Below are 26,379 nucleotides of genomic sequence, written 5' to 3'. Positions count from 1 at the left end.
GGAGGGACAACTTGTTGATGACGGTGCTCCTGCATGTAGAGTGTGCAGAAAAAAGGTGTCAGCGAAAGGCAGCAATACATCAAATCTAATGACTCATCTGCGAGACCATCATCAGCATCTGTACAGCAAGTGCAAAGTAGGTTAACGTGTATGTTTTAGCTGAAATGCGCAAAGTAACTTTTGACTTTTGACGAGGGAAGATGAAACAATTATTTCCGACTGTCAATAATGTTAGACCTTGATGATAATCTTTATTGTCGAAAGACGGCCACTGCTAGCAGTTTTAAAATGCATCTAGCACTAGCTGTGGTTAGCGCTATTCTGAGGTAAACATCACCATTCTAAGCTAAGTTACACAGCTAAACTTTCATTCGCCACAAGACGGTGAAAATGGATCAGTGAAACACACGAAGTAACGTATGACTTCGGGTCGAGGGAAAATACAACAGTTGTATCCGACTGTCAATAATGTTAAACTTTGATAATGATCTTTATTGTGAAGTGCGCCCACTGCTAGCATTTTAAAATGTGTCTAGCTGTGGTGGTTTGCGCTATTCGGAGGTAAACACCATTCTAACCTAAGTTAAACAGCTAAACTGTCATTTGCGACAAGACGGTAGAAATGGGTCAGTGAAACACACGAAGTAGCTTCCAACTGCTTTTACATTATATAATAAACACTGCACTTTTTAACCCATTGCTGCATGCTCCCTATTTCCACATACTGTACTTGCATCTCCAGGTCAGGATCCACTTGTCCACAGTCCAAACTTGAAAACCTGAACCACGCCCACTCAACCTGAGCCACGCCTACTCAAATAACCGTGATAATACCGTACACCGCGATAATTTTGGTCACAATAACAGTCATGTTAAATTTTCATACCGTGACACCCCTACTCCAGAGTGTACGGAGATGGAATGCGTTGGGAGAGGTTGTTCCTCCGTTACGCCACAAGGGGGAGTATGCGGCTAGGCACATTCATTGTGCAAAGTAAACAAGGTGTAAAAACTTTCCCAGCTCCATCTCGCTTCCTGTGAAGGTGAATAACATCACATCAGGAGCTCCATGTGTTTGAGGAGTTTTATTGAGTTATTTTTTCTTGTTTCTGATGCTAAGGCTTCTGGTTGGTGGTGTTTTATTTGAAATGTGCTGAAAATATCTTTGTGAAGTGCCCAGGCAGTCGGATCGGGTTGGTGTGTGTGTGTGTGCTCTCACAGATAAATGTTCTCATCAGTGCTTTACTAGACCGCAATGCAATCAGCACAAAGAGTTTAGTTTTTGAATTCTGTAATCACTTGGTGGAAACTACTTGAATTTGTATGTTTTTTGCACAAATGCAGATAAAAATATCGTGAATAATCACACAAAATCGTCAAGTTTAAAAACTGCACATTAATTAGTTCTCTTATAGTTTATTTTGTGAAGCGCCCTCTTGTGTCTGAAATTGGAAATGTGTAATTTTCTATTTATTTCTGATGCTTTGTAGACTTTATATAAAGGAACCTTCTACATGCAAATATAGTATTTATCATTCTGCCTGAACATTTCTGTACATGATTACATACAGTGCAAACTCCATATAATGAATACAGAATATAACACTTTTTTTTTTCTCCTCCGGTCCCAGTGAAATCAATTTGCTTTGTATTGTTTCTTGACTGCTGAGATTAAAAAAAAAAAAATCCCTGATATAACAAAGTCCCCTGGTCCCAAGGACCTCGATATAAAGAGTTTCCACTGTATTTATTTATTTATTATAATGGCGATGTTACACTGAAGGGGCGACACGGTGGTGTAGTGGTTAGCGCTGTCGCCTCACAGCAAGAAGGTCCAGGTTTGAGCCCCGTGGCTGGCGAGGGCCTTTCTGTGGAGTTTGCATGTTCTCCCCGTGTCCGCGTGGGTTTCCTCCGGGTGCTCCGGTTTCCACCACAGTCCAAAGACATGCAGGTTAGGTTAACTGGTGGCTCTAAATTGACCATAGGTGTGAATGTGAGTGTGAATGGTTGTCTGTGTCTATGTGTCAGCCCTGTGATGACCTGGCGACTTGTCCAGGGTGTACCCCGCCTTTCGCCCGTAGTCAGCTGGGATAGGCTCCAGCTTGCCTGCGACCCTGTAGAAGGATAAAGCGGCTAGAGATAATGAGATGAGATGAGATGAGATGAGATGAGATGAGATGAGAAACTCATCATGATGCACATTGTTTTGAAATAAATTTGTGACTTCCTCAAGATAATACAGTATGTAATACAGACAGAAGCTTAAACAAGATCCTGCTGGAATGAGTTTGTTTCATTATTGAAATGTTCTCATGGTTGCAAAGACAAGAAATAGATCTTTAGGACTGAGAAAACAAGGATAACATTGTGGTGACAAAAAGGGGGAAAAACAAATTACACTTGCTCTTGTGACATACAAGTTGAAAGCTGTTTAGGTTTTTGATGATAAAGTAGATAATCTGATTAATGGATGAAAAATGCTATGAATAAAAAAATAAGTATGGTATCACAGTGGAGAGGGAGGGGGAGGGACCTGGAAGTGACACTCGTTGACATTTTCCAGCTAAGTCCACTGTCTTCTCAATCCTACTGACTGCAGCTTTAAAGGGTGAGGTTGTGGTGATATTTGTATGGAACTGATGGTTAGTAATCCCTGGTGTGTGGAGGTGAACTTTTTGGTGGATGAGACCCATGAACTCGTGTTCTGTCTGGAAAGGGGCGTAGCAGTGCCTTGGGTCTGTGGCCCAAGGTGGGCGGAGCGTGAGGAAGGGGTGTGAGGAGGCGTCTTCCTCCTGTAAGGGGGGTCTGGGCCTTCCCCAGAAAATATTTAAAAACTGGATGTTCTTCGATGCTCTCTGATGGCATTCTTGCGATGAAATAGGTTTTATTTTGCAGATATAAAAAGGTACACTTTGCTCTAATTTTCAGCAGCCAGGCCTAAAATGAGTCTGAATGATGTTAACATGCACCACAGGAAAATGTTCCACTGGATTTTCTGATGGCATTTCTGCTCTAAAACAGGTCTTAAATCTGGAGTCAATAAAATGGAACACATTAATTTTATTATATAGTGTCTACATCTGTAATTTTATTACACCAGACAACCAAAAAAAGCAGAGCCAGGGTTGGAGGTTGCCCTGGGATTCACTGCCTTACATTTTTCTGGGGATGGATGGATAGATAGATAGATAGATAGATAGATAGATAGATAGATAGATAGATAGATAGATAGATAGATAGATAGATAGTCAAGTAAAATAAAATACTAGTCCTTTAAATGCATGGTGTACATTTATAATTATGTCAGCTGGATTCCACTTAATCATTTACATTTTATCTTTCAAGTTCAGGAGATTTTTAAAATATTTTAATAAAATGTACTTTTCAAAGTAAATCTTAAAATTCAACATTTTCTCAAGTTTTTCAGAATAAGTGAAAATCTTTACTAAAAATATAAAAGATGTAAAAAAAAAATTGTGTTGGTTTTGGTTTACATTCATATGGCTGATATCCAAAAATAATCTTTATTTTGAATTTCCGAAAATTCAGACACTATTTCGTTCAAAAAATTATATAAATTCTCAGTTCATTAGAACTATTACAAATAAAGGGAAGTTTATGAAGCCAGTTTTACATAACGTTTTGTTAAATCTGTAAACAGTAAAATCTGACACATTATTTCACCAGTAAAGAGATTTAAAATTTCTCCAAAATTCAGGCTCCTGCTTTTCAGTGTAAGGGTGTAGGAAGGGCGTTGACCCAATCTACTGTGCCAGTCAATATGGCATGTGAGCGATAATCAGTTAATTACGTACTCAGTTACATCTGTTTACTGACCTGCCAACGTCTGTGTGAGTGCCTGCTGACCAACGGCTTTTTCATCATTTTGGTTGTTATTTGCATGCTTTAAAAGCACCTTCTTTCCGTTCTGGCTGTAGGTCTTTTCCTCATTACATAAAAGGCAAATCACAACTCCAGACTTGTCAATAAGTTTCCGACGCCATGTTTCTCATGGCTGAACATATTTATCAACTAATTTTAGCCATTCGTCCCACCATTTATTTTTAATGCCCTGGTCCAACTGTTTAATTCTCTCTTTTTTGCACCGATTTCTAAATACTGTGGCATGTTTTTAGGAAAATCTATCCACAATTACATGATTGAATCCAGTGTAAAGGAGGACTAAACACGTGTCGACATCAGAAACAATCAGAATTTATATGAAGACGCGTTAATAACCTGAGTATTGCTGAGTAATAGTGACAAACACAAACCACTATGGAACAAGACAAGCAACAAAGTATTTACACTTACAATAAATCAGAAATTACACAGACGCTGAAAATGAAACTTTCGCGATTTGATTTTGTTGGAAATCCATTTTTCCCCTCCAAGTACTAACACCCATGTGTTGTGCATAAATTTATTTTCAAAAACTGTTGGCTTTTTTTGCTTAAAAAAATTCAGTATAAATACAGAGACTAATTTTGTACAACAGAAAATAATTACACTGTATTTATATATTTAATTATTCAAAATCTAGAGGAAAAAAGTTTAGAAGAGAACAAAAATGAACAGCTTTGGTCTGACCCTGTAACAAAAAGATCTAATCTACAGTCACAGAGCACATTATTAGGAACACAAATTCATGCTGTTGGTGCCAAATTCTGACGCCACCATCTGTGAGCCTCAGCAGAAATCGAGGTTCATCAGACCAGGCTACGTTTTTTCACTCTTCACCTGTCCAGTTGTGGAGATCCTGTGCCCACTGCAGCCTCAGCTTTCTGTTCTTGGCTGACAGAAGTGGAACCCGACGTGGTCATCCACCTCAGTGTTCAGTGTGTTGTGCATTTTGAGATGCTTTTCTGCTCACCACAATTGTACAGAGTGGTTATCTGAGTTACTGCAGCCTTTCTGTCAGCTCAAACCAGTCTGGCCGTTCTCCGGTGAACCCTCTCATCAACAAGGTGGGTCCATCCAGGTGTTCCTAATAAAGTGCTCAGTGAGTGGATATTAAATACCAACCAAAGGACAAAGTGATAAATGTGCCTTGCAGTGAGCCTCCTCGGGGCTTCCTCAGATTAACTCCCCAAATGCCGATCCTGTCAGGTGAGAATCCCACCAATGTCCTGAAACTGTTCCTGTCCATTTCAGCTCCCTCTTCCACTGACTGGGTTCAGCTCGAGTCCCTGTGCTTTTTCACCTGCTCTTTCAGGGTTTTTAAGGGACTGAGGTCCAGGCAGTTTCATGCAGATCACAAGTTGTTCCACATTCAGTGTAGAATTGTGTGCAGTCTGATTCACTGTGCACCATGAACACACACTGACCACATCTCCGAGTCTCTTTCATTTGTTAGAACTAAATGACTGGCGTGTTTATGAATGTGTTGTCTGTTCCCCAACATGGAAATGCAGGAACACGAGAGTCTTCATCACACACACAGATGTTCATCAAAACCTGAAAATAAAAGAAAAACATCTGGATTAATCCCCACACACTGGACTGTGGTACTTCATGACCAACAGCATGTAATCATCTCTGCTCCAAGATAAACATTATTATCTCCTGTTTAAAATTTAATTAAACATTTATTCAGTCTTATATAATATGTGTTTTAACATTGAGCTCCAACAAATGAGAACTTCCACAAGATCTAACAGGAAAGTGAGCAGACGTTTCCCATCACATCACTGCTCTTATCCAGTCACAGGCTTTGGAGCTTTTTAAACAGTAACACTGCGGTGGGTTTGATCTCTTGTTCTACATGTAGATTTAAGTGCAGACTTTAAGAAGAAGCCGAGGTGAATTTTACAGGAACGACAGAAGACACGGTGTGGAGGTGGAGAGCAGGAAGGAGTGTCAGAGTGAGTCAAGTGGCTCCTTAAATCACATATTTGTGGCAGTGTGGCATTAAAGATGATCATTTTACTGAGTTTTGAGGAGAGTTGAGAAGAAAGTGTGCTGCTGATCAGAAACAGGGAAAAGCCGAGATCATCTTATTCAGACAAAAGCAGCAGGATGAAGTCAGAGACAGCAGGGTGTCACAAGGAGACGAGGTGTTCATTTACAATCACTCTCATGCACTCAGACGGGACATTTTGGAGACTCTGACTGACTCCATCTTCTGCTTTCAGATAAATTTTAAATTAATTTTACTGAACAACAAACAGCATTAAAGACAACTGGGAGGAAAAAGTTGGATTAAATAGAACACAGTGAAAATTTCTAAAACTGGTTTTATTTCATGGCCTGGTCATGTGACATTACTTAAATTAAAGAAAAATTATAATGAGATTACATTATTTTTTTCCCCAACATTCACCTAAAAAGGTTATTACTTACGAGAGTTCCTGTAGTTTGTAACGTTTATCATCCTTAAGAGCAGAGAGCAGCTTCTTTCCTGAGTCTCCTATTTTATTCCCAAACCGATTCAGTTCTCTCAGGTGTGAGGGATTTGATCTCAGAGCTGAAGCGAGAGCAGCACAGCCTTCATCTGAGACACCACAACACCGCAACCTGCAGAGACACAATGACACACACTTCACTGCCTCAGTTTATGAACATCAAGATTTGCTTTGATGTTTTTGCTTTGCTTTCTAATGAGCTCTTGGAGAAGTCGTTCGCTCAGAGGTTCACACACTTTTTAAACAACAGAGAGTGAATGTTTAAATGGTTTATTCAGGACTGACAAGAACAAGTGTGGCTGTTTTCTTTAGACAGAATGTGTTTGTCTACGATTCTGACTCGGATGAAGATTAGACCATGTTTCATTATTAAAGAAAACCAGGTAATGTCAAAGTCTTCAAAAACTTTTCTGCAAACACAAGTAGTGGAATAATTTTTTAGAAAGTCCCTGTTATTTATGAAGAAACATTTTGTGAATTTTTCCAAGTATGTGAAAGAATTTTGATTTCAGAAGAGAAAACGTCTATTCTTCATTACAGTTCTCTCTCATGCTGAGATGTTTTTTTTTTTCTTCTGTGTAAAACACACTGGCCCACACTCCATTCCCTCCCAGTGAAGCCGTGTGTCTGGGCGGGGCTCAAAATGATGCGTTAAATCCTGTTGTCCAATGAGCTTTCCTCTTTCTGCCCATTAAAACAGTGAGTACACAAACACCTAACAGACACTAATAGATGCAGAGGCTTCAGTGGGGGTCTGTTAGCTCTGCAGGGTTCCTACACATTTTCAAATTTAAAATTCCAGACTTTTTCCATACTCAAATTCTCAGGTTTGGAGACTTCAGCGAACAAACAACTACTCATATATTTAAAAGAATTACTTGAAAATCAAACAGGTACTCACATTATGACATACCACCAAAATGCATACCATACTTAGCTTGGCCTAAAATTTGTATCAGTGCCCTGTTTTTGTCATAAATATATATTCACATTACACAAAATACAGGATGCCACTCTGACGCACACGTATCTGATGCACACTTCAAGACATTAAAACACAGGTGTGTGAAGATGTCAAGCACATACAGGATGTCCCGAAAAAAAATGTATACACACTTTTAATCACTGTAAAGTACTGTACGTGTTTATTAAAATCCATGTAATTTTCAAAGAGTAATAGAATTTACAGACATCTTATTATTTAGTCACCGCCTGTTCTCAAACTGACATCCATTCTGGTCCAGTCACTGCTGACAATGCAAATCACATTCAATTCTCTTGCAAGGCAAGGCAAGGCAAGTTTATTTATAATGTATGGCACATTTCATACACAGTGGCAGTTCAATGTGCTTTACAGAAGTAAAAGCAAAACAGTAAACAATAGAGAATAAAATTACATAAAATAAATGGGAAGAAATATAATAAGAATTAAACAATAGTAGAAATAAAATAATAAAATGAAGTAGAAGTTCAAATAGGGGGAAAAAACAGCAGAATAAAATAGAATAAAAGTTAAGTAAAATTTGAAACATGCAGAGACTGTAAAAGTAAAGATTATAAAACATGTAAATAAGACTATTAATTATTTAACAGAAAGCATCTGAAAACAGCTTGGTCTTTAACCTAGATTTGAAGCTGCCAACAGCAGGAGCATTTTTAATGTCCTCTGGCAGTTGGTTCCATAGCTGTACTGCATAGTAGCTAAAAGCTGCTTCACCACACTTTGTTTTAACAACAGGTTTTAATAGTAAATTTTTCTGTTGCGATCTGGTAGATCTGATTGGGTTAGGCCGCTGCAACATATCAGAGAGGTAATTGGGCCCTGTACCATTTAGAGATTTGTACACCAGCAGCAATGCTTTAAAGTCAATTCTGTAGCTTACTGGAAGCCAGTGAAGGGACCTTAGAATTGGAGTAATGTGCTCTGTTCTTTTTGTTCGTGTGAGAACCCTCGCCGCTGCATTTTGAACCAGCTGAAGTCGTTTGATGGTCTTTTTTGGCAAGCCTGTGAAAAGGCCATTGCAGTAATCAACCCTACTAGAGATGAATGCATGTATAAGTTTTTCCAGATTATTTTTTGACATAAGTCCTCTTAGTTTGGAAATGTTTTTTAGGTGATAAAATGCCGTTTTAGTGATTGCTTTCATGTGACTGTCAAAGTTTAGCTCGCTGTCAATGAAAACACCAAGATTTTTAACCATTTCTTTAGTTTTAATCCCTTTTGTGTCAAGAATAGTGGTAATCCCGAGTCTTTCATCTTTTTTTTCCAAATAGAATTACTTCTGTTTTATCTGTGTTCAGCTGAAGAAAATTTTGTGACATCCAGTTGTTGATTTGATCGATACACTGGTAGAGACATTCAAGGGGGGGCATAATCATTAGGTGATAGAGCAAGATAAATTTGGGTATCATCTGCATAGCAGTGATACAAAATTGAATTGTTCTTGATAATTTGCCCAAGTGGGAGCATATAAAGGTTGAATAGTAATGGTCCAAGAATCGACCCCTGGGGGACACCACAGGTCAAGGACATTGTCGTTGAGGAACAATTTCCCATGGTAACAGAGAAGCTTCTATCTTTTAAGTATGAATTTAACCAATTGATAACTTTACCAGTCAATCCAACCCAGTGTTCAAGTCAATATAGCAGTATGTTGTGATCAACAGTATCAAAAGCTGCACTGAGGTCCAGTAATACCAGGACCGATGTTTTGCCTGCATCAGTATTAAGACATATGTCATTTATAACTTTAATCAGCGCTGTTTCAGTGCTATGATTGGCACGAAATCCTGACTGAAAATTATCAAAACGGCTGTTTGCTATCAAGAAGGCAGTTAATTGATTGAAGACAATTTTTTTCAAGGATTTTCCCAATGAATGGTAAATTTGATATTGGCTTGTAGTTATTTAATACTGAAGGATCCAGATAATTTTTTTTAAGTAGGGGCTTTACAACGGCTTTTTTCAGGGACACAGGAACAATGCCAGTCTCTAGGGATGTATTTATAATTTGAAGCACATCTGTAATTATAAGATGAAGAACAGACTTAAAAAAGTTGGTGGGCAGAATGTCCAATTCAGATGTTGAGGAACTGAGATTTTGTACAGTTTTTTCAAGAGTCTCAATCAATTAAACAAAATTCTGACATTGTGTTGAAGTTATCTATCTGTGTCATTGGTGATTGCAGTTTTTCAATTTTTTGCAACTGAGATATTATGAGCAATATTCTGCCGTATTTTATCAATTTTACCTTTGAAGAAGGATGCAAACTCATTGCATTTATTAACTGAGAGAAGTTCAGGTGCTAATTGTGGTGGGGGATTAGTTAGCTTCTCTACTGTTGAAAATAGCACACGGGCATTGTTCATATTCCTGCTGATGATGTTGGAGAAGAAAGACTGTCTTGCTTTACGAATTTCATAATTATAATTACAAAGCATCTCTTTATGGATTTGATAATGGATGTGAAGTTTAGATTTGCGCCATTTTCTTTCAGTCTTTCTACATTCTCTCTTTAGCAGTTTAACAGCCGGGTACTGCTTCCATGGTGCTTTCTGCTTATCATTGACTCTTTTGATTTTGAATGGAGCAATATCATCCATAATTTGGGTCATATTTAAATTAAAAATTTCCAGTAAATCATCTACAGAGTCTGATATTTTGGTTGAGTTCTGAGAGAGAGCTTGCTCAAAGAGAACACGTGTTGTCTTTTATGACTCTCCTACCTATAGTCGTTGAGCTGTTCTGAATGTGAGGAGACATAGAAACATCAGAGAAAACACAAAAATGATCAGATAAGGCTAGGTCAACAACAGTAGTAGAAACAGTAAGACCCTTTGTGATGACGAGGTCAAGGGTATAACCACGAGAGTGGGTCGGCCCCTGTACATGTTGTACTAGGTTGAAGTTGTCAATAAGTGCAAGTAGTTCTCTGGCATAAGTGTTTTCAGGATTATCTACATGCAAGTTAAAATCCCTAGATATAATAAGACAATCAAACTCTAAGCAAATGACTGACAACAGTTCACCAAACTCTTCAAGAAAGACTTTGGCTGAATGTCTCGGAGGCCTATAAATAGTTAATAATAATAATAATAATAATAATAATAAGTTAGGAGAGCATGTAACAAGTGCACATAAGTGTTCAAAGGATGTAAAATCACCAAGTGAGGATTGTTTACATTGAAAAGAGACTTTGAATATATTTGCGATCCCTCCACCTTTCCCTTGTCGGGTAACATTCAAAAAATTAAAATTTGGGGGAGCTGCTTCAATAAGGGTGGTAGCACTATTTGCTTGATCCAGCCAAGTTTCAGTTAGAAGCAAAAAATCAAGATTGTGTTTGCAGATAAGATCATTAATTAAAAATGACTTGTTTGAAAGTGATCTAACGTTCAGAAGAGCTAGCTTTACAGAAAGTCTAGAAGTAATATCTGCTTGTGCACTCTGATGTTGTTTTAAAACAGGAAGGAGATTAGATTGGTTCACCCCCTGGGTTAAATGTGCTCTATGTTTTCTATTTCTTATCAACACAGGAATAGAGAATGGCATAGGCATATTGGGTCCCAGCTGGTTTTCAAAACTACACCCATTTGCAGGGACCCAGAGTACATCATACAAGACTTTCTAAATGTTCCATTTGGTTTGAGGGTGAAAGGATTGGAGATGACATGTATCTTTTAGATGGTGAAAAAGATTTGTAGTCAGCTGAAAGTCCTGGGCGAACACAGTTTTGATGAACTGGGTACACTGCTTGTTGCGACAGAAAGTAAGATCTTGGTATTTTGGGACATTCACTTTCAGTGACTGTTGCAGGTCTCATAGTGTAGACTATAAACATCAGTTACAGGCAGTGATAAAACAAAGCGATGTCTGTAAATTCTATTACACCTTGAAAATGAAATTAATTTTAATAAAACACCTACTTCACAATGATTCAAAGTGTGTATACATTTTTTCGGGACAACCTGTATGTTGTGCACACACAGAAGTTTACTGAAGCTTCTAATTTGAAAACAGTCATTATGGCATTTTTTGTATTTACTATTGTGTTTTATGAAGGCCCTGTGTTAGTTCCACTGTAGATCACATTTTGTCCACATACCAAGAGATGGCAGACGTGGCCGAGACGTGGCCACCCTAACCAGTATGTAATGGCTGCAGTGCCCTTGAGCAAGGCATTTAACCCCACATTGCTCCAGGTTGTAACCATGTTGTACCCTGTAATAACTAAGTGGCTTTGGATAAAAGCGACAACTAAATGTAATGTAATTATAATAATAATGTAATAACAGCATTGTTCAGTTAACAGAATGAGGACTTCAGGCTCCTCTAGTTGCAGGTTTACCACTACCTCTAGCTTTACTTAGCCAGGTTTGCCACTTATCCACCTTTTTTGTAATACATCCCAGGAAAATATTGAATAAAACACAAACTGACCTCTGACAAAATCACATAAAGGAACTTTGTTGACATTTATTTTTCAACCTCTGGATCATGAGCACAATTTTCTTGCATAAAAGTCAAAATTCTGTCACTTACAATGGAAAATAATCTCCGTTGCAGTCAACACTGAGTGAAGGAACTAGAGATGGAGCAGAATCCTCACAATCTTTCATAAGAAAACATGGTAACACATTCACTCATAGATGTGTCACTTACAATGAAAAATAATCTCTGTAGCACTGAAAACTGAGTGATGGAACTAGAGATGGAGCAGAATCCTCACAATAATCTTTCATAAGAAAACATGGTAACACATTCACTCATGCACTCACAGATGTGTCACTTACAATGAAAAATAATCTCTGTAGCACTGAAAACTGAGTGATGGAACTGGAGATGGAGCAGAATCCTCACAATCTTTCATAAGAAAACATGCTAACAGACATATTCACACATGCACTCACAAACATACTTAAATCACACACTAAATACTCAGCTCTTTATTACATTGAAAAGAAAAATTTCTTTGTCACATTTCTCTACTTCCTTCTCTTTTTCTTTCGCTGCTTGTCTGAAGGCATTAGATTTGCTCAGGGTGGACATGTCCTCAGTAGCTTCCGCTTCCACTGCCAACTCATCTGCAGATGTGAGAAGTGCTTTTATGTTAGTCTGAATCTGCTTTCTTTTTCTCTTCAATTGGTCCAGTTCATCCTGCGCTGCCTTTCTTTTCAGTGCTTGTTGTCCATGCTCCTCCTCCTTCTTTTCATCATTAAGGAATGCATGGTAGTGTTGCCTTGCACATGATGCAGAATGTAGAAGTTCCTTTGTCATAGTCACACTACCTACCCCACCCACATAATGGAGGTGGTCTACTATGACCCTCTGAGCCACCACTGTTCTTTCCCTCATATTTGTGACAACAATGTTCTTATTTATGGAAAATCCTCTTTCTATTGAGGCCTGACCGTGGGAGAGGAGGAGAACTTTCTGAACAAGAGTCCACAGATCTTTCATTCCCGGCTCCTTGGAGAGCAGTGCATGAAAAAACGTGTCCAATCTGGAGTAGGCACCAGTGGGCCACTGTATGGCATCATCATTCGTTTTGCAGACAACCACAAAATCCTTGAACCGATGAAGGATCTGGTCACACCGGTTCTCTCGGACGTGTCCAGCACTGGAGATTACATGTAGGCACTGCCTCAGTTGCTTTTCACAAATGTCAGGCTTTTCTCTTATCTTCTGTGGATCTAGCCATGCAAGGTTTCTTACCAGTGTGTACCTTAGAGGGCACTTCTCCAGTAGCTTCGTCACTGCTGTGACGAGGAAGTCTTTAGTTTCTTTTCTGACCAAAAAGACATCTCGCTCAGAAACTTTTTTTCTAATCTTCATGTCTTTCAGTTGTTAGTTTGTCTGCAACAAATCCTATGTTGATCCGCGAGGTGTCCTTGTGATTTGCTACATCTTTAAAGTCCTCAGAGACGAGCTTCATGGGGCTGTTCACTCTCTCAAGAGTGTCATCTGTGACAAACCTCTGGAGAAGATGCTTCACTGTGGTGAAAAGATCGTCAGCCAGGAAAGGCAGCACAGGCTTATCGGCTTGATATTTTAAAAGGAAAGGATGACACTCTTGCGCAATTGAAAAAGATATTGGCTCTGACGAGAAACAAAGGGTCGGTGCAAGCCTTCATCACAGACTCAAAGGACTTGTTCTTTGGGTGTGACACTTTTGAAGCATTTACCGCAGCTACATATGCCTGAATTTGTGGCCATATCGTAATGGCTCTTTCAAGGACTGGAACATTTTCTAGCCATCTATGTTTACAGTATTTCAGGGTGAAGACAGCTGAACCTGTTACTGAGGTGTAATCCTCACGTCTGGCTGGGGAGTCCTTAAAAAGCCAATAAAGACTGTTAAGAGCATCCCAAGTTGTTGCATAGCTGCCAGCTTGAAATGCATCATGCAGTATATGTAGCCCACAACTCCCTATGTTGAGGAGCTTGGACCCAGTCTCCTCTTCCAAGTCCTTAGACAGCGTGTCAAACAATTTCCAATTTACATTTGGACCATCCATTGATATCTGTAAAAGACTGTATTCCAACACTGTTGCAGCTGGCCCTTAGTTGTGAGTGGAGGTCTGCAGCATATGCATGCCCAAGAAAAAGAGTCCAAGTATCTTGACCTGACAAAGTCTCCATCCCAAAACCTTACATGCACATCAAGCTGTTTCGCTCAGAGTGGACGGTTCAAAATCTCATCAAAAAGTAAAACATAGTCAGTAGCAGATTTAACTTTGGACAAAAGTAAAGATGAGAAATGTGGTGCAATACCAAAGGTTGTCAAGTAAGCTGCTTTGTCATCTCCACAGCTGAATTTTGAGGCAACGTTGCTGTTTGGAAACATAAGATGAAAAAGGTCACTCTTCCCTGAGCAGCTGTTGAAGGAGCCGTGCTTTTCCATAACATCAAGTACCCACAACACTTCCGCAGACAGAACCTCACATCCAATCGCAAAGGTCCTCATTGAGCTACAGGATGTAGCTGTGGCTCTAAAATACAACAATAACACAAGTTAATAATCAATTGCAACCCTTCACATTCAACAAATATTTAAAAAACACACACACACACACACACACACTACAAAATGTGCATATTATTACATGAGTGAAAATGTATTACATTTTTTCAGGTTATTATGTAATGTGGTGTTTTTACATGATGTGTTGTCACATACTCATACTTGATAATCACAATTACATATATATCTTCTGTAAATTCCTTTCTAAATAAACTGCTACAATATAAATATCACTGCAACTTTACATTCAGAGTTTGCCTATATTAACACTACTCTGTGCTCATAGCCTAATTGCAACTTGCAACATAGGCCAATAGATAACATTTATTTTTTCACCAATTCAAAATTTAATTTTGCAAATGTTGTACACTTAAACCTTCATTTATCTCACTTAATTTCATTCTGACCAACCATAGTCTATTGTATACAGTCTATGTGACCAACAGAAAGGTGAACTTACGCACTGACCCCAGTGGGTGGCGATAGATCATTGTATTTAGTTAGGCTAAGACGACACTAGGCAACGTTAGGCTAGGAGGCTAGCAACTGTTAATCAACTGACTTTATTTGATATGTCTCCATTGTTGCCACTGCAATGCAGATAGAGCACATCCCGACTTGCGATGACGATATAATATCTACAACCCCGATTCCAAAAAAGTTGGGACAAAGTACAAATTGTAAATAAAAACGGAATGCAATGATGTGGAAGTTTCAAAATTCCATATTTTATTCAGAATAGAACATAGATGACATATCAAATGTTTAAACTGAGAAAATGTATCATTTAAAGAGAAAAATTAGGTGATTTTAAATTTCATGACAACAACACATCTCAAAAAAGTTGGGACAAAGCCATGTTTACCACTGTGAGACATCCCCTTTTCTCTTTACAACAGTCTGTAAACGTCTGGGGACTGAGGAGACAAGTTGCTCAAGTTTAGGGATAGGAATGTTAACCCATTCTTGTCTAATGTAGGATTCTAGTTGCTCAACTGTCTTAGGTCTTTTTTGTCGTATCTTCCGTTTTATGATGCACCAAACGTTTTCTATGGGTGAAAGATCTGGACTGCAGGCTGGCCAGTTCAGTACCTGGACCCTTCTTCTAGGCAGCCATGATGCTGTAACTGATGCAGTATGTGGTTTGGCATTGTCATGTTGGAAAATGCAAGGTCTTCCCTGAAAGAGATGTCGTCTGGATGGGAGCATATGTTGCTCTAGAACCTGGATATACCTTTCAGCATTGATGGTGTCTTTCCAGATGTGTAAGCTGCCCATGCCACACGCACTAATGCAACCCCATACCATCAGAGATGCAGGCTTCTGAAATGAGCACTGATAACAACTTGGGTCATCCTTCTCCTCTTTAGTCCGAATGACACGGCGTCCCTGATTTCCATAAAGAACTTCAAATTTTGATTCGTCTGACCACAGAACAGTTTTCCACTTTGCCACAGTCCATTTTAAATGAGCCTTGGCCCAGAGAAGACGTCTGTGCTTCCGGATCCTGTTTAGATACGGCTTCTTCTTGGAACTATAGAGTTTCAGCTGGCAACGGCGGATGGCACGGTGAATTGTGTTCACAGATAATGTTCTCTGGAAATATTCCTGAGCCCATTTTGTGATTTCCAATACAGGAGCATGCCTGTATGTGATGCAGTGCCGTCTAAGAGCCCAAAGATCACGGGCACCCAGTATGGTTTTCTGGCCTTGACCCTTACGCAGAGATTCTTCCTGATTCTCTGAATCTTTTGATGATATTATGCACTGTAGATGATGATATGTTCAAACTCTTTGCAATTTTACACTGTCGAACTCCTTTCGGATATTGCTCCACTATTTGTCGGCGCAGAATTAGGGGGATTGGTGATCCTCTTCCCATCTTTACTTCTGAGAGCCGCTGCCACTCCAAGATGCTCTTTTTATACCCAGTCATGTTAATGACCTATTGCCAATTGACCTAATGAGTTGCAATTTGGCCCTCCAGCTGTTCCTTTTTTGTACCTTTAACTTTTCCAGCCTCTTATAGAGATCTTGCATGTGACGTCACAGCCGATCCAGGTTGTGACAGACGCCATCATGTCGGTCAAACGCCATATTCCGCCTTCTACTTCTGGTTCTACTTCTACCTTTTCTTCTGGAAAACCCTATTATATACAATTCTACTACAACGGCTGCGGCTACAAGCTCTCCCTACCTGTGCACGGTTTTTATGTTTTTTGTGTGTATTTTTGCGTGTTGTTCGTCTGTACCGGACTTCAATATCCACTACAACCGTATGGACTTACTGGACATTGGTTTCCAGCAGAAAATGACGGTTTGTAGCGATTTCCATCGCATGCACAACATTCCGGACGAGAAAAAAAAACAAACATTCCGGACGAGATAGCGGGTCTCCGTGGATTGTTATTGGAAGCAAAGCGAAGGAGGCGGCGCCGGGAGCAAAAGCGAGGCTGCAGGCAGAGCCGGCCTGTTGACTAAACTCAGAAAACAGCCACTCAAACCTCCACTGCCAAGCCTCTACCTCTCCAACGCCAGATCCATGTAAACAAGACGGACGATTTGGAATTACAACTGGAATTACCTTATTCTATTCTATAATCAGCTGGTCAGTGCTATACTCAATACTTAAGTAACTTACCCATCCAATGAGGATTATTATTTTCTTGTTACAAGATGCCACATCTGAGTCGCTGACAAATCCTGAATTTCTGTAGAGATAACTGTGCAGAGATTTATAAGCACGTAGTGCTTCACCACTGAACAGCGAGGGAAAGTTAATGAGGTAATCATACACGTCCGGGTATTCCGCTGGCAGTTCTACATCCGGTCGTGAAAACTCCGTCCGGAAAGCCATAAGGGTCACAAATCTGTAGATCGTTTATTTTAGACATATATCTAGTTATCTGTTCATTAGAAAAATGAGCCGTGTAGTCCGTCGGTTGAAATTGATCCATTCTGTACACGAGTGCAGCAGTATTCAGCGGTGTTTTTGACCGACAAGATGGGGGTTGTGTACTTTCCGGTCACGTGACTGCAAGATCTCTATTGCCCCTGTCCCAACTTTTTTGAGATGTGTTGCTGTCATGAAATTTAAAATGAGCCAATATTTGGCATGAAATTTCAAAATGTCTCACTTTCGACATTTGATATGTTGTCTATGTTCTATTGTGAATACAATATCAATTTTTGAGATTTCTAAATTATTGCATTCCGTTTTTATTTACAATTTGTACTTTGTCCCAACTTTTTTGGAATCGGGGTTGTACAACATAACCTTGTGTTACTTATTTTATGGGCAGTTTTCACTGGATAGTTTCCCAGGGAATGTTAGCCAGAATGAGCTCAAGTTTGCTGATAGATGTTCAATAAATATTTACTACGCACTTGAAGAAGTGTAGCTGTTAGAATAATAAGATAAAATTCTCACCGTTCATCATTTGTTGCCTGAAGGAGTGCATTGCTTGGCGTTTCTGTTGTTCTTGGCCCCACTTTCGACTGAGTAAAAAAAAGAAGTTGAAACGTTCGACGATGATGCTGTGACCAAGTGCTGGTGCTTCTTCCCCTTCATGTGACTTAAAATCGCCGCCTCCCCCATGTTGGAAATATCAAATGATTTTATACAAAGCTTGCATTTAGCCTTACTTTGCCATTTGGGATCTTTTCTCAGCCAAGCTGTGTATTCTGGTTTGGATAGCCATCCATCAGAAAACGTGCATTTACCCATTGCTGAGTTTACATTCCTCTCTCTGGTGGTAGGCTATGCCTAACGTAGCCTACGTTGATCTACGTACGTGGGTTGCCTATTCTTGTTATAAGCGGCTTTGGGCTTGCTTTTTTGTCGCTTAAAAAAAAAATCAGAAGTGGCGGGTTTTGGGGATGGTGATTCAGAGTTGTAACTTGTTTATATGTACGTTTGCGTACACAGCCTTCATATTTTTGTTGGCAGTTTTTTTTGTCTTGGGTCGCTTGTTTTCAGGGTCCGTGTGCCTTATTTTTCTAGCAAATTCTGGCAACACTGCCAAATAAGCCATAAGCATTTCACACTGACTGGAGCTATGATGTGTGTTCACGCGTGTTCAAGAGGCCTTTTGTAGCAGGGGGTTTTTCCTGCGTCTTTTCCAAAGTCTTGCAAGAAGCAAGCAGGTTCAGGGGGTGTGGCGGAGCGCATGCCAGTACAAAAGAACACCCGTTTCCCTCCCTCCGCATTTCAACACATTTCTTTGGCAAAATTCAACTGAATGTCGGAATGTTGAGCTTCATTTTACTATGTAGCGGCAAAGGTCTGGAAACACAAATATTTCTCCATACCCTAATTTCCATTTTCCATACTTTTCCAGACCTGGAAAATACTAAAATCAAATTCCATACTTTTCCATACTGCGTAGGAACCCTGCAAAGGTAAAGGGGGAGGTCTTCTTAGGTGTTCAGGATCATCCTCCTCCTCAGATAGTGATGATGATGACTCTCTGAGCCGTCTTGGTCTATACATTTACAAAGATTAGCACTTTCTTCACATACAAGTATTTGATATACAGACAATATCTAATTTAAATAAAAGAAATGGGCTCACCTTTTACATTCTCTAACTGGATTCTCCTGCATTTCAACATCTGTATTTAAGTCTGACATGATGCATGCTTTGTCCCACTTGGACTGGATAGTTTGAATGGAGTCTGTGAACAACATATCATTATAAGCCTATACCAGAGCAAAAAAAAAAAAAAAAGTGTTGGTACACTTCCGGTTGTCATCATGAAGAAGAGCTATTCAAGAGTATAAACAAAGTTATCAGTTCCGTGTTCACAAGAAGAGTGTTTGTATGTACGAACAGAAGTGTTCCTAATAAAATGGCCACTAAGTTGAAGTTGATCTGTAATGGTGAACATATTAACTGTTAGCCTGCTAACATGCTAATAACTTACCAACTAATTGGAAATGGGTGCGTACATGCCCAGACACAAGTGTTCCTAATAAAGTGGCGACTAAGGTGAAGTGTCATGCCGACCGAGGCTGTTGTGTTTCCCGCTTGTGGTCTCGTCACTCCCGGAAGGGGCAGTGCTGAATAAGTAGCTCGACTACGTAGCTCGATAGGGTTTACATGCACTAAGTAGCTCGGCTAAAATCGCATAATCTAGGTCGTGTAGCTCGATTACGAGAAATCAAGTTCGGTTCAATTTCAGCCGAGCTAAGGCGTTTCCATGGCATTTAGAACTTCGATTTCAGTCGAGCAACGGCAGAAATTCGATTTTCTCTATGTGCATGTAAACGCACTCACCGTCTCCACTGTCCCAGCTACTACCATCAGAATCAACCTCCTCTATCTCCATAGAGACGTCCTCGTCAGAGAAGCCATCCTCCAATTCACAAACATCAACAGGAATGTCAGGGACATCTTCTGCCATTTCTTCATCCTCAGCAATGCTGCTAGAAGCCAATCTACAATGAATGGACGCCAGTTGCTGATTAATGCGTGCCTTGGATTTTCGCTTCAGTGTCCAGTATGAGGGTGAACAGGGCCGTCGACAGGGGGGGACAACCGGGTATTTTGTCCCGGGCCCAGGCATGAGGGGGGGGCCCAGAACTGGTCCCTCATGAAGATGCCATTAATCATTCTGTTTCATTTCAAAATGTGTTGATTTGGGGGAGAAAAATGTGCTATATTTGCATTCAATGAATGATTTCTGGTTCTTTTGCCTTTATTGTCTTCGAAAATAGATTCAAGAACCCACCTACCACCCCTAATGCAGAAATGGTTTGGTCTTTGATTAAGGCGCCAAATAACACGGCACTATTCCATCATAACGCTTCGACAATAAGTGTGCGAGCCTGTTTGCCAACATGCACAAGTCAGGAGCAAAGAAAAGAAAAGAGAAAAAGAGATGAAGAAGCCAAGAGCCTCAGGGGCTCACTGCATAGATATTTTAGAAAAGATTCAGATGATGCAGCAGGTGAAGGCAGTGGGGCAGCTGAGCCAGGTAAGACACAGATAACTTTTTTCCAGCCCCGTAATGTAACCCCAGCACACGCGACGCGCCATTCATAATTATAAAGTAGGGGATAGCAGGGTACACTGAGTGAACACTGAAATGCACAGGGCATTGAATTATTTCATAAACATATTGGTTTAATAACACTGTGATGCATATATCTCAATGAAGCAAAGAATAGCACATTGGCCCGCAATCATATCCAAATGTTTTAGGCACGCTTGCTGAGCTGGACTCCGGTTAGCTGAAAGCCCGTGGAACGCTGCCTCTTGTTAATTAAACCTTATTTTGTTGGAAATCATCCCGTGTAGATACGACGGCATGTGAAATTGCCAGCTAGATAGAGTTTAATGTAACGAATGGGCTATAAATGGGGTGTTTTGAGGTTAGTCTGTTGCAAAACATTAAACTTTCGCTTAGACTGGATACTCTTCAAACAATTCCCTTGCTCAAGTGAAAAATGATAGGCCTGTATGAAAAGCGCAATTAATGAAAGTAGCCTAATAAGCCCTAAATGAATAAAACAACCTCTGTTTTATTGTTGTTGCTTACACGTTAAGATTTTGAAATCTTCTCGGTCCAGTTCTATATCCAGGGAACGTTGTAATCCTTTTGGTTTAAGGGTTGGAGTGAATGGAGACTGTGAAAAGAGGGGTTGGGTGTGGGTGGTTGCTGTGTGGCGATGTGCCTGCGCGCGTATGTGTGTGTGTGTGTGTGGGGGGGTCCACTCAGATTATTTTGTCCCGGGCCCAGCCAAAGCTGTCAACGGCCCTGAGGGTGAACCTGCCATACTAGATAGATAAGCAAGACAAAGAAAACAAAAAAGCACAAGCTCATCAATTGTATTTTAACAATGATGAGGAAAATACCAATAATGGATAAAGGCCTTTCATGAGCCAGTTGGATATAGAGGGGATTAGAGATGACCAATTATTATTTGGCCCCATATTTTTGCCTTTGTCTAACTAATTTCATGAATTTGCTCATAACTAAAACAAATCACTATGCACATTAGTTTACAGAAATGTTAGTAAGACTTACAGGGTCACTGGCTATACAGTGCAGATGATCAGCCAGTATGTGTTGTTTGCTCTGACTGTACCTGCCCCAAAGGCTACCATCAGACAAAATACAGGTGTAATAAGTATGAAGTAGGCCTGTGTCCTGTTCCTTACAATGAGAAGTACAATATGCTGAAAATCTAGTGTCACCTGGATATATTCTTACACTTTAGGCCTCTGCAGGCAAAAGCCTACCATTTACAAGCGTTTGTCACTATATGGCACCATATTAACCATAAGGTACACTGTTGGTTTACGATGTATTGTTTTGGGATGGCGTGTGAATGTTATGAAATAAGTTTTTATCGAGTTATTTATCGAAAATACTCTGAATTTCATGAAAAAAAAAATCCAAATTCAAGATGGACACCACCCTGTGAGATCACAATATGCAAATCCCAACATAAACTTTGGGTCATCCTCAATATTTTTCTCATTTACAGTTTACTCTCTCTGTTATCACTTTCAAGGCACAGCCTTTTGAAATTTAGATGCCAACATTCAGCATTTTTTTGAAATACCTGCCACCTAAAGGGTTAAGACTCACCAAAAACGCTGTCTCAAGCCTGCAATGATTTTGGTAACCGTGACCCAGCTGTAATTGCACTTAAGCCTTCAGAGTTATTGTATTCCTCACAAGCAGCTGTGGTTGAAACGCTCCCAGACAGGTGCTACATTTAGTCCTGTTACAATTGACACATCCATTATGGTAAAGAGTCCCTTCTACATTTGTCATTTTAAAAACCACATTATTTAAAATTACCTTGTTTCCCTGGACAATCAGGTCAATGCTTGTGGTACGATACACTGTTCAGGGACAAAAAAAAGGAAAGTTATAAGAATAAAGAAAACATCACTTTACATTAAATATAAGAAACATCTTGGGAGACAATGCTGCTGTACATACAGACAGAAGTAGTTTTATATTTAAGTTATTGCTTTTTGGAAATTGGCACAAACCTTCTGATTGAATTACGCTTTAATTGTTGTCATTACTAGCAGTATCTGAAAAACTAGGCCAAATAGAAGGTAGTTTAGGGACAAAAAAGGCAAAGTCATTACTAGCAGTATCTGAAAAAGTACATTTTTATTGGTGCATTTATACCATGGCACATTTCACCCTCCACAGATAACAGCATCCTGTGATATAATATTACCATATTGCATCACATGAAACGACAATAAAATCAAACATTGTTCAATCGACCAATTTGGGCATGCGCACACGTTTGAAAGTAGACTAAAGCCCACTGCACACTACGTCCGGTAATACGGCTGCGAGAACTAAGGGAAATCATTCATTGTCTACAGAGATCCGCAATCCGTGTGTGATTTGGGTCAGAACAGATAGAACGGTGGGGAAGAAATTCCGCATCCGAGGCTCTCCGAATGAGTTAAAAAAGAAATTGAACTCCTCCGAAAAATCCTGCATGGTAGAGTGGTGTTGCTATGGTGATGATGAACAAATGTCACGTTTCCCGCCGAAGGTAACAATGCAGTTAAGAAATAACATATTTTAAAATGTTATAAACTATACAACACGGCGATAATTTCCAAACGTGATCCAGACTAATAATACAAACCAAAACATGTACAAAAGAAACAAACCATTACTGGTATGATGAAAACAAGTCACTACCAAACACGGCGCTAATTTCTACACATGAGCAGTATTAATAACACACACACACACACACACACACACACACACGTGAAACGAAGTGTTGTTAGTATGAAAATACATAAGTTTGGTAATCTACTCTGCCTGCCATGTTTCAATCCGGCCACAGACCACGGAGCAACCTGCTCTGACTAGACTTCCCGCCTTGCGGTGGATACCTTAGCCATCAACAAACTTAAGGCACGTTTACAAACGTTTCCCAACAGAAAATAGCTGACTACTGCGTTAAGTTGCAGTGTAAAAGTATAAAGTACTGATTTACTATCCATGTCATGTTAACCGACTGCTTATGGGAATAATTTTCCAGACGGAAATTAGCGAGATAGCTAACTGAACTAGCCATAGACTGTATTGTATACAGCCGTTGGAACTCGCCCTTTAACGAGGCCGGGCAAACATTAACGTTTTAACGTACTGCACACCGACTCATAACTACCAGCATACTACTACATTTCTAAGTTTACTAATGCTACCTCCTTTCATTTAACACCAAAGTGACTTACCTGAAAAAAAAAAAAATGGTTGGCTGAGTACGCTGCTCTCACTCAGTCAAATGCGCTGAAGGCTGCCAACCGCTTAAGACCCGAAGAAGATCTCGCACATGCGTGCTGACACACAGAGGCAGAGAAGATGCATGGGGTATTCCAAGTTTAGAGGATGCGCACACGTTTAGGAATATGTTCTCTCGTGGTCGATTAGGGACCGGGAACATATGTAAATAAATAGGTTAGTCATTTGATACCCATGCAAATGTAACCCACTAGGTGCTACAAGGTTCAGAATATATGGACCAGGACGAGATTCGTAGTGGGAGGGTTGGAAAAAAAAGAGAATGAGGACAGACACAATAGGTAAATGGAGCCACGAGGTACGTTTAAGATAAATTTACTGTACCAAAATAAAAAAATATATATACATATATATAAAATAAAATTCAGTGCAATAAATCACTGGGTACTCAATATTCCACAGTATTCACAATCTTTCAACAAAAAACAAAAAATAAACTAACTAAAAGTGTCCATATGGAGTGTAATGTTCCGTTAATGTCCTTGTCGATATCGGTCAGTGCGCTCAAGTCAAAAGTGTTTATGTCGAGTCAGGGGGATATCAAAAAGTCAGGTATGCGGTGGTCCTACCACACTGATACAGAAGTGAAAGCGCAGAAGGGATGTGGTGTCCTCTTCAGCCTTGGTTCCTCACTCCTCCAATTAAGGAGAGATCTCACTGGGGGCTCGCCATCTCCCATCAACAGGAGAAATCCAGATCCAGTTCTAATGATTCTCAAAAACCCAGTCTGTATGAAGACAGGACTGTTATTTATATGACATCACTAACTTCTCTCTAATGGCCATAGTCAGTATATAAATCAACACATTACTGTAACACAATAATGATTACATAAATTATCTTTCTTAACTGTACAGTTATTTTTTCCCAATGTAAGCATTTCCCACAATTTAATCAACCTTTTTACACATAAATTTAATCAATCATGAATTTTAGCTGTTCAACCATGAATCATGTTTAACTTGGTTGTAAATGAACATATTCATCAGTTTCATCATCCCATATATCATACAGCATCTCTCAATATAACCACACACAGCATCAAAATAAACATTATACCTTACTTCTTTTAAGTTATCAGAGCAAGAATATGCAGTTTTACCTCTTAAAGTTAACAGAAACAGTGAACAGTAATGATAAGCCAAGTTCAAGTGTTCATGGAGCAAAGCCGCGTTTTTCTGCGCCTCTCCTATCAACTCACTGTGGGGCTAATACAGTGCGCATGCGCGAGCGCTCATTCACTCGGCAACTCGCCAAGACGACGCTGCCAAAAGTCGGGCCTCCTCCTCGCTCCCGGATCCCCGCACACCCCCGCTGCCTCAGCTCAGGATTCTCTAATGGACAGTCAGTGTTAATAACCGCTATTATAACTCTCTCTGTATTTCTCACCGCTCCGCTCACTGCTGCTTTCACCCGCCATGCAACTCACCTGACTTCTGTGTGAAGAGGGCGGGACTTGTTCCCTCTTGACCAATCATAATTGTCCACTCTATGAAATGCGACCATTAAGGATTGTGTGTGTAAAATAACTGATTGACAGACTGATTAACAAATGAAATTAAACTAATAAGGAAACTATAGAAAAATAAAATAGAACTGGACCCAATTCTCTACTGGGTTACACAAAGATAATAACATGTTATGAGATGTTTGCGTTATATAGTGAAAGTCCCCAAGACGCGCGCGCATATTTCTGTGAATTGCGTCCGGAAGTGTGTAGAGTTGGTTTGGACGCCGGCAGCAGCGGGCAGGCGATGCACAGCACTAATAAATGGTTCAGCTATTTTGCCGCGGAAGACAGCGGGTGTCTGCACAGTTATTTGAAATAAAAGTGCCCCATTGAGATAGTCGGTATGTAAAAAATAACATCAGATGGCACATTTTTGTTAAACGGGAAGAATTTTTATGCAATATGACATTATACTTTAGTGTTTGGGGAACTCCGCCCCGGGGCCAATCAAAAACCGATGTAGATGGGATTCAGGGATGAACACACAAAAAAAAAAAAAAAAAGTATAATCTTCGCCCCATAGCCGAAGTCATGATCTAATTATAGCTGATCTGAGGCCAACACTAACCTGATGAATGTGTAGGGTACTTCTCGATTTTGGGCCAATCAAAAGCCGACGTAGATGGGAGCAGGGGTGAAAAAAACTGGCTCCGCTCTCTGGCCGATCATTGTACGATCAAATTATTTAAGAGTGTTCCGATACGATCTTAGGCCAACATCGGCCCGCTGCATGCGTGTTGTTGGGGCCCTGTGACTCACGGAGAGCTCCACAACGGTGAAAACTCCAAAAGTCTCGGGATATCTTCTCATAATCTCGCGTAGAAGTGAAATACGGAAGTAAGACTTGGCATTTTGGGGCATAATCAAACCTAGTCTTAGGAATTAGCTTTTAATTGAAGTAGTGTGAATTTAAACTCAGGAACGGTTTGTTTACACTGTAGACACGCAGCGTGTCGAATTGAATTAATTGTTGTATGTTCTCTCAATTGTTTAATAGATAGGCTGTGCATGCTTCTCTATCTTTTCTAACACCTTAATTCCATTCTTATACATATCTTGACCTCATCAAGATTTCAGTGGATTTAGTAGTGTTATGAGCTAGCTTCCCTTTGTCTTAGCTTGGCCACACGAGGCTAAT

The 26,379-nt window shown here is 39.8% G+C and overlaps 1 long non-coding RNA gene and 1 pseudogene across 5 annotated transcripts; both read right to left on the bottom strand.

Moving 5' to 3' along the window:
* Positions 1-3,562: 3,562 nt before the first annotated feature.
* Positions 3,563-26,379, bottom strand: part of LOC132870702 (NACHT, LRR and PYD domains-containing protein 12-like) — a 64,402-nt pseudogene continuing 41,585 nt past the window's right edge.
* Positions 11,862-25,150, bottom strand: LOC132870707 (uncharacterized). Of its 5 annotated transcripts, none has more exons than XR_009651175.1 (9): positions 24,834-25,150; positions 24,301-24,458; positions 23,665-23,769; positions 22,244-22,287; positions 22,028-22,163; positions 19,708-19,868; positions 19,003-19,105; positions 17,860-18,913; positions 11,862-14,397 (listed from the first exon to the last, which is right to left on the bottom strand). It is a non-coding gene; the product is annotated as an uncharacterized LOC132870707 (long non-coding RNA). The 5 variants fall into 5 exon arrangements; XR_009651174.1 differs by lacking the exon at positions 22,028-22,163 and having other exon boundaries at positions 17,860-17,927; positions 18,801-18,913; XR_009651172.1 differs by lacking the exon at positions 22,028-22,163.

Source organism: Neoarius graeffei, chromosome 22, assembly GCF_027579695.1.
Source record: "Neoarius graeffei isolate fNeoGra1 chromosome 22, fNeoGra1.pri, whole genome shotgun sequence".
NCBI classification, from domain to species: Eukaryota; Metazoa; Chordata; class Actinopteri; order Siluriformes; family Ariidae; genus Neoarius; species Neoarius graeffei.
The sequence above is the reverse complement of the archived record's forward strand: the minus strand, read 5'-3'. Positions and strand labels throughout refer to the sequence as shown.